General features: G+C 38.9%; 1 protein-coding gene across 1 annotated transcript in view; it reads left to right on the top strand.

Moving 5' to 3' along the window:
• MAP4K4 (mitogen-activated protein kinase kinase kinase kinase 4) overlaps positions 1 to 8,363 on the top strand; it is a 242,573-nt gene that overhangs the window by 77,866 nt on the left and 156,344 nt on the right. The window lies entirely within an intron of this gene.

The raw sequence follows: 8,363 nt of genomic DNA, 5'->3' as shown, positions 1-8,363 counted from the left end.
CTTCCTGGGTCATTCAGTGCTCTGCCTTCAGTATCCTTAAACTTGTTCTTCATTTGCTTCAGCTTAAGAAATGTTGAGCGAGTTCGTCCCTTTTGATTTTCCAACTCTAGCTCTCTGCATATTTCATTATAATACTTTGCTTTGTCTTCCAGAGCTGTCCTTTGAAATCTTCTGTTCAGTTTATTAACGTCTTAATGTCTTCCTTTTGCTTTGGCTTATTGACACTCTAGTGCAATATTCAGAGCCTCCTCTGACATCCATCCTGGCATTTTCTCCCTCTTCTGTCTCTGTAGTGACTTTTTGCTTTCTTCATGGATGATATTCTTGATATCCTCCCACAGCTCATCTGGTCTTCACTCATCAATGTTCAAGGCCTTAAACTTGTTCCTAAGATGGTCTTTACATTTTGGTGGGATAGACTTGAGGTCTAGCTTTGGTACTTAAGGATTTGATTTGATTTTCTTTACCTTCAGTTTGAACTTGCATATGAGTAGTTGATAGCCTGTTCCACAGTCAGCGGCTGGCCTAGTTTTCCCAGCTGATACTGAGCTGCTTCTTTGATTCCCCCTCCTCACACCCCCCATAGATGTAGTCAGTCTGATTCCTATGTAGACCATCAGGTGAAGTCTAAGTGTATAGTTGCCATTTGTGTTTCCTATAAAAAGTATTTGCAATGAACAAGTCATTGATTATACAGAATGTTATAATTTTGTCTCCAGCTTCATTTCTGACACCAAATCTATGCTTCTCGACTACTGATCCTTCTTCCCTATTACAACTTTTGCATTTCAATAACCGTTTATTATCAAAGCTTCTTACGTGCATGTTGGTTTGATTTCTGACCTGCAATAGTTGGTAGCAGTAATCTGTTTCTTCTTTGGCCCTGATTGTTGGTGCATGTATTTGAATGATAATGGTATTAACACATCTTCCTTGTATGTTTATGGATATTATCCTGTCAGTCACAACATTGTATTTCAGGATGGATCTAGAAATGGTCTTTTTAAGTATGAATGTGACCCCATTTTTCTTCAACTTTTCATTTCCAGCGTAGGACATTGAGATTGTACATGGCAAGGTACAGATCTGCTCTCTCTGTAGGATCACTGTGGGTTGTGGTCGACTTGATGGCACTTAACAGAATAAGCTTGTGTGGAAGCCGAGCAGTGAATAAGGAAGACCAAGTAAGAGTCAACATCTTTGGATTATTGTATTGACAGAGAATATGAAATATATCACGGACCACCAGAAAAATGAACAAATCTGTCTTTGAAACAGTATAGCCAGAAGGATCCTTTAAAGCAAGCATGGTGAGACTGGCTAACATACTTTAAACTTGGTATTCGAATGACCAATTAAAATAAGAGGTTCAGGGAAAAAAACAGAAGAATTTCAGTGAGATAGATTCAAACAGTGGCTGTAACAGTGACCTTAAACATAGTGAGGATTGTGAGGATGCCTTAGGACCTGGCAGCATGGTACACAGCTCACTGGAATTTTAAGATGTTTTTAACTCTTGTGATCTTTATGAAGTATTTGTGTAGATTTGGAGTAAGGAGAAAAATTTCTTTCATGGGAAAAACTTAGGGAACAAAGAGCCCCGATTATTTGCTTTACACAATTAGAGTGCCATTTAAAAGTGGGTGAATTAATTATGTTTTGGCATTTGCCTTTTGGAATAATGATATAATTATTTGAATAATAATGATAATGACTTTTTTCATTACTCTCTGGTAAATTCTGATTTTGTTGTTGTTGTTGTTGTTGTTACATGCCATCACATAGAACCCTCTGTATTCTTGGAGGCTGATAAATTAGAGGTGATACATGTACAAAAGTTTCTGTCTTGATTGATGAAACAAAATTAGAGCAGACTTGAATTTTTACTATTTCAGTGAAGTGGAATGATGACTGAAATAGGGGCAAATCTGTGCAAGCTTTAGAAGAGGCGTTGTGAACGCTTGCAAGGACATCGTAGAGGAGACTGAATTATTGTGTGGATTTGGAGAGTAAATATTCAGAGTAGTGAGGTGGTCTTTGGGTGCCTTTTTTTTCTGGCCCTGAAATTCTAAAGATTTGGTTGCTATGCAACATCAACATGCAGTTAAGCCCTTATATCCTTAGAAGGACTTTAACTTTCAAGTAGGACGTAAGCCTGCAACTTTCCCATTCTGGCTGTTGGATTTAGTTAATCTACATTTTGAAACATAGATCGTCTAACATACTTTGGACATGTTGTAAGGAGAGACAGGTCCTTGGAGAGGGACATCATCCTTGGTAGGGTAGAGGGACAGCACAAGAGGGGAAGACCCTCTATGAGGTGGATTGATTCAGTGACTGGGGTAATCGGGATGGGTGTGTCAGAGACAGTGCGATTGGCACAGGATAGAGCACCGTTTAGGGCTGTTGTACATAGGGTCACTATGAGTCGGAAAAGACTCGACGGCACATAACAACAAAACATTTTGAAAATGATAATCTGCCCATTTCTAGTCTGGAAGAACTGATTTAAAGCCCTGATGTGTATCAAAATTACAGTTGAAATAGCTATATTAGCCCTTTATTTTAAAAGGCATGCTGTGGAGGGACTGAGGTCTCACTGTACATAGCCCATCCTATTTGCATGAATGTGTCTTTGTGTGTCTTAGCTGAAACCAGTGTCCAAGGCAAAAGTTGTCAAATACTTGGCAGAGTTTAGATTTTTCAGCTAGTCCTTTGATGATAATGTCTAACCATTTTGTTGGTTATACTTTTGATGGTCATCCTTTTAGGAGGAAGCACATGTGTGGAAGAAAAGAGAACACTCGAGAAACTTGGCTGGAGTAAGGAAAGGTGGTGTTAGGGGCTGTCTAGATGAGTACACCTCATAGCGCCTTATGAACAACAGATCTGAACTGCGTCCTGTTCTGTGCTGTCCTCATTTCTGACACACTTGAGTCCATTGCTGCAGTCACTGTGTCAGTCTGTCTTGTTAAAGGTCTTCCTCCGTCCCTCTCCAAGATACAGCCTAGCAGCATGCCCAAAGGACGTGAGGCAAAGTTTTGGCATTCTTGTCCCTCAGGAGCATTCTGGCCTCACTTTCACCAAGTCAGGTAGGGCATGAGATATTCAGTGCTCTTCTCCAACATTGCAGCCCAAAGGCATCAGTAATTATTCTCCCGTCCTTCTTCACTATCTAGCTTTCAGATGCACAACAAGTGATTGAAAAGACGAAGGCCTGAATCAGGCACATCTGAAATCACCCACACTGGCACCTTGGGCAGCATGTTCTCTTTGAGTTAGTCCCCCCCCGCCCCCCTTGAATGTTTGACATCCTAAAAAGTATTGCATTTCAACTTTAGATATTTCAGAGTTCTCTTTTTAGTTTTCAATTGTAAAGACTCATAAAATTAGATTAGGCTTCTCTTTATTTGAATTCAGCTTGCTCCCTTTGGCTTCCATGGGGAGTTTTCTCTTATTTTTATTTTCCTAATGAGTTTGTGTGACACTATCCCTTTGGCATTTCCTCACTTTGCTGTCTTACATTCCCCAAATAAGAGGAAGGGGTTTGTGAAGGGGAGTTGTGATAGATGTGGGAAAAAAGAAATCTAAATCATGTCTTTAAATTCTCTAAATTTTTAGATTGTTTTGCTTAAGTTTTTAAAATATTTCTATATTTTCATACTTTGTAGGTTCTCAGAGTGACTCCCCAGCCTTGTTGAGACACCTGTCACAGGAATTAAATTACTTAGAAAAGTGATTTGAGAGGTGGGTAGACTTTGGCAGAGCTGTATACTTCAAAAAAAGGAAAAAAGCTGCCAGTTGTTAGATTAAAAAAAAAAAATAGTAGGTTGACCATAAAGAATGAATTTTTCATCTTTGGAATTTTTGAGTCCTGTAGTAACAGGGTAATACTTAGGCAATAACAGAGTTTTAAAGTAAAGCATTTACATTTTGTGAACTTGCTCCAGAGGCTAATGATACTGCTAAGCCAATCTGTTTTTCACTAGATTTTAGTGTAAGAGAAAAATACTTCATATTTATGGTTGTGCAAATTAATGTTTGAGGGGTTTGCTTTTAGTCTTTGTTAGGATTGTATAGACACTGACCTTCATTAGGTCTAGTGACTTGTCTGTAATTTTACTTGAGTTTTGTTATTTTGTGCTTTCAAGTCACAGAGACAATCCACTCATAGCTGAACTTCAAGTGGGTTTTTAAGAGGCTCTAAATTGCACGGGAGGAGATTGCCATTTCCTGTGGAGCAGCTGGTGGATTAGAACCACCTGCCTTTGGACCAGCAGCACATTTCCTTACCCACTAGGCCACCAGAGCTTCCTATTGTGTAAGTATAGTCATGAACAAAGAATCAGTCAAAATACATTTTTTTGGGTTGAGTGTCACATGAGGAGCTGGGGATACAGAAATGAGTCTGATGATCCTTGTCCTTGAGAGCATTTTACTTTGTAAACAAGAGTTCCTGGGTTACATGCTTGACTAGTGACCAAAAGGTTGGCAGTGCAAACTCACCAGAGGCACCTTAAAAGTCAAGCCTGGTTATCTACTTTTTAAAAGGTCACAGCCTTGAAAACCCTAGGGAGTAGTTCCTTTTTTGCTCACATGGTTTCGCTATGAGAGAGATAAACTCAATAGTGTTTAACAGCTAAATGACAATGAAAGACACTTTATTTCTTTGTTAGTCACCTAGATACATGCCACACTTGTATCCAGAGGCAAGGCCTTCTGTGTTATCCACATCTCTACCATCTTAGTTAAAAATAGCTAAAATGAGGACACTTGGTAGGAAAGCAGTGAGGTAGACTGTATGAGCTCATAGTTGGGGTTGAATTTCAGGTGAGAAGCTTAATAGTCTGTAAGCTTGGACAAGACAAAGTCCTAGTAGTGCACTGGTTAAGTCCATGGTGGCATACCAAAAGATTGATGGTTAAAACCCATCAGCTCCTCTACAGGAGAAGATGTGGCAATGTGTCTGGAGAGGTTTCAGCCTTGAGACAATCCACAGGGCAGTTCTGCTTTGCCCTGTAGGGTTATCAGGAGCTGGAATCGAGTCACCAGTGATTTTTGAGTTTGCACAAGTTACTTAATCTCTGACTCAGCCCAGGTTCCTTGTCTGCAGGCGTGGGGCCAGGGATCTTTTCACCAAGTGTGTTTTAGGAATAGAAGGCTAGTGGAAAAGGATTTGACTTTTAGCTGAGCAGTCAGTAAATGGTAGTGTTATGATTTGGATGCTGATCTTTTGTATTGGGATTCTTACCACCGTTTAGAGAAACGTCATCTTAAATGTCTGGGGGGGGGTGGGGGACAAAGCAATTTGAAGTATGGCAGCTTGCCATGTGTCCATGAAATGCTTAATCAACTCTGCATTGACCGTGGCAGTGAATTCCCAGCTAGCACAGGTAGCCTTAGTTGATGGTGCCTCTGTCCCCACCTGTATCTGTGTCCTCCCCTCTGGGGGTGGTGGTGGTGGTGGTGGGGAGGGCAGAGAAGGTCTCCCCTTGCAGAGATTTGAATTCTTGGGATTTAGAACACCAGAATTTTCAAAGGAAGCCCTTCTGAATAGAACCTCTGTCTGGCCGGAGTCCTCATAGTCCCATTCAGCCCTGAGTACAGAAGTACTTTTGATACCATCTGCTGAGCTGGGAGCTCTTGTGGAGGTAAAACAGCTAAAGTGGCACAGGGGAAGATTATTAAGGGCATGGCCATCTAAATGGGAGCTCTTTAACAAAAGTCTGGCAATAAACGGAATTTCCTCATTCTAAATTGCTGTGAAGAAAACCCCAGAGCATGTGTTGCACAAAGCGTTACTGTTGTCTAAGTGGGGCCGAGCAGAGGACTCCACGAGGCTCTCCCTGACTTGATAAAAATCCCCCTTTCCTTGGCTGTTCAGTACTTACTTTACCCTGTGTGGGTGTGTAATTGGAACTCGGAAGAGAAGAGGGATTACAGAAAGCAGTGGTCTCTTTCTGCGAGTTTCCAGCAGCTGTTGTGGGCTGGTGGAGAGTAGGGCTAGTGGGGTGTTCGGTGTATGGTGGAGAAGAAAGGAAAGCGACACGCCCGCATGTGTAGTTTGTGTAATTGTATATATGCGATTTTGTTTTTAGCTTTATCTCAATGATTGTGGTTTTTCTGAGTTTAGGGTGGACAAGTTAGTGACTGTGTAAAAAAAGTATTCAGGTCATTTTATTTTGCTTGATTGGCGATTAACCAGGGTTGTTGAGATAATGAGGAAAAATTGACACAGAAGGTAATACAAGTAGTGATTTTCGGAAGACCTCAAGAAGAGGAATTAATACAATTCTCTTGGAATATTTTATAAAATACTGTTTTCTAATTTTGGAAATGCTCTCTAAATTAAAAAGAACTATCCTGATGCATTTAAAACAGTTTGAATTACAGAAAAGAAAAAGTTAAAAAAAAAGTGAACAACAAAAACTTACCAAAAATATCACTGTGCACAGTTGCTGAACTGACCAGAGAAAGGATGGTGGGTAGGGAGAGGGCTGGCTGGGAAGCACCAGGCTCAGAGAGAGAGCGCCAGGCTCTAAATCATGCTAGCTTTGTTCTCGTGTCTTTCATTCTTAGTCACGTTACTTATATGAGAAGTCCCTGTGAATTTCATGTTGTTTGGAAAGGATTATTTTGCATAATAATAAATGTTATGAAGAAACATAAAGATAAATATCTGTGTCTATTTTCATAATACTGTACATAGGTATATACATAAAAAGAAAATACAAATGTTGAGCATGAACGTATATAGCATTGCATGGATTTATCATGCATATAGTTGCATCAAAAAAGGTGGATCTTGTAAATTATAACCCATTTTATTAGATAAAGCCATTATCCTAAATGTCAGATGACTTGAACTTGGCTCTTAGTTTTGACATTAACTATATGATCTTGCTTGGATCTTTTACCGCCAAACATAAATTCCTGTTGGTAAAAATAGGATACCATCTTTCTGGGGTTGTTTGGATTATCGTGTGTTTGTGTTTGTGTGTGTGTGTGTAAAGGCATGTTTGAAAGTATATTTGTAAAGACTTAGAAGGTATATGCTATACATACTGCTTTTTAAAATATGGTTTAATGGCAGCAAGGGCTGAATTATAGGAATAGTTTTCCAGTATTATCAGTCATCTGATGGTTGTTCTAAAACTCTTAGATTTTCCTAAAGTTAGTTAAACCATCATAGTACAAACTCCTCAGTTTTGATTACATTTTCCTCTCATTACTTAGACTTTATTTAATGTGAAGTAAACCAAAGAACTGGACCTCCAGGTTTCTTTTCTCTTTTAGCTCTTGTCTCCCTTTTTTTGATTGTTTCACCTCTTTTCTTTTTTATGCCTTCCCCTTATAAACTTATTCTTGGAAATCTGCAGTGTTTTTAAATGACAGTAATACATCTTAAATTAATATACTTATTACTTTAAGGAAGTGATTAATTAAATTTGGAGTATTTTATGGTTGGATAGCCTGGCGTGGATTGTGACTCCTCTTGCCATGATGTAGAAGTCAGCAGTGTTACTCATGATATCTTTTTCAGAAAAGTGTTAATGATAGTTTAAGGTAAAATTGGGATATAACAACAGATTAACACAAGTACCATTAAAGAAATATTAGATAAATCTATAGTGTAAAATATTCTGTGAGACAATTGGCTAACCTTTTCAAAGCCAATGTCATGGATAATCAGAGGGGTGCCAAAATGGAGCTGTTGTAGAAACAAGCTGGGCAGGAAAAAATAGTGGGGTGATATTGAGTAATATGGACTGGATATTGATAATAAAGGAATTGTTGTTCTTTGATTATGGATCTCTTAATGTTGGCAGCATTTTGTTGAAATAGTTCAGTCATGATTGTATCCTCTCAAGTTGTTGTTATATATTATCGGGTCAGTACCTATTCATAGCTGACCTCAAGTGAATTTCCAGAGGCAGTAAATCCTATTACCAATGGCAAGAGATTACCCATCTTTCTCCTTTGAACAGCTGGTGGATTCGAACCTTGTGCCACTGAGTTGTCAGCATGTCTCCTTACTACTCAGCCAGCAGAACTCCCTATTTTATCAAGAGAATGGAATCTGCCAAAATGGTAACAGATGTTGAATGTAGGTAGGTATTAGGAAATTAGATGTTTATAGTATTTACTAGTATTCTTTCTATTGTCTGTATATTTTGGAAATATCGCATACTAAAAGTAGTAAAAAATATTTCCATTTCTGAGGCAGTGTTTTGTATGTATTGTAATTGAATATTGTATTTTAAAGTGTATAACTAGATGAATCGCTTTAAAGGAATTCTTGCCTTAGTGATTTTTTGCCTCTTTTCTGCTTGCTTACTTATTGCCTACTTGTTGTTATGTGC

The sequence above is a fragment of the Elephantulus edwardii genome, unplaced genomic scaffold (assembly GCF_000299155.1).
Source record: "Elephantulus edwardii isolate Elephantulus edwardi_28Jun2011 unplaced genomic scaffold, EleEdw1.0 scaffold00036, whole genome shotgun sequence".
NCBI lineage: Eukaryota > Metazoa > Chordata > Mammalia > Macroscelidea > Macroscelididae > Elephantulus > Elephantulus edwardii.
This window is presented reverse-complemented; position numbering and strand designations above follow the sequence as displayed.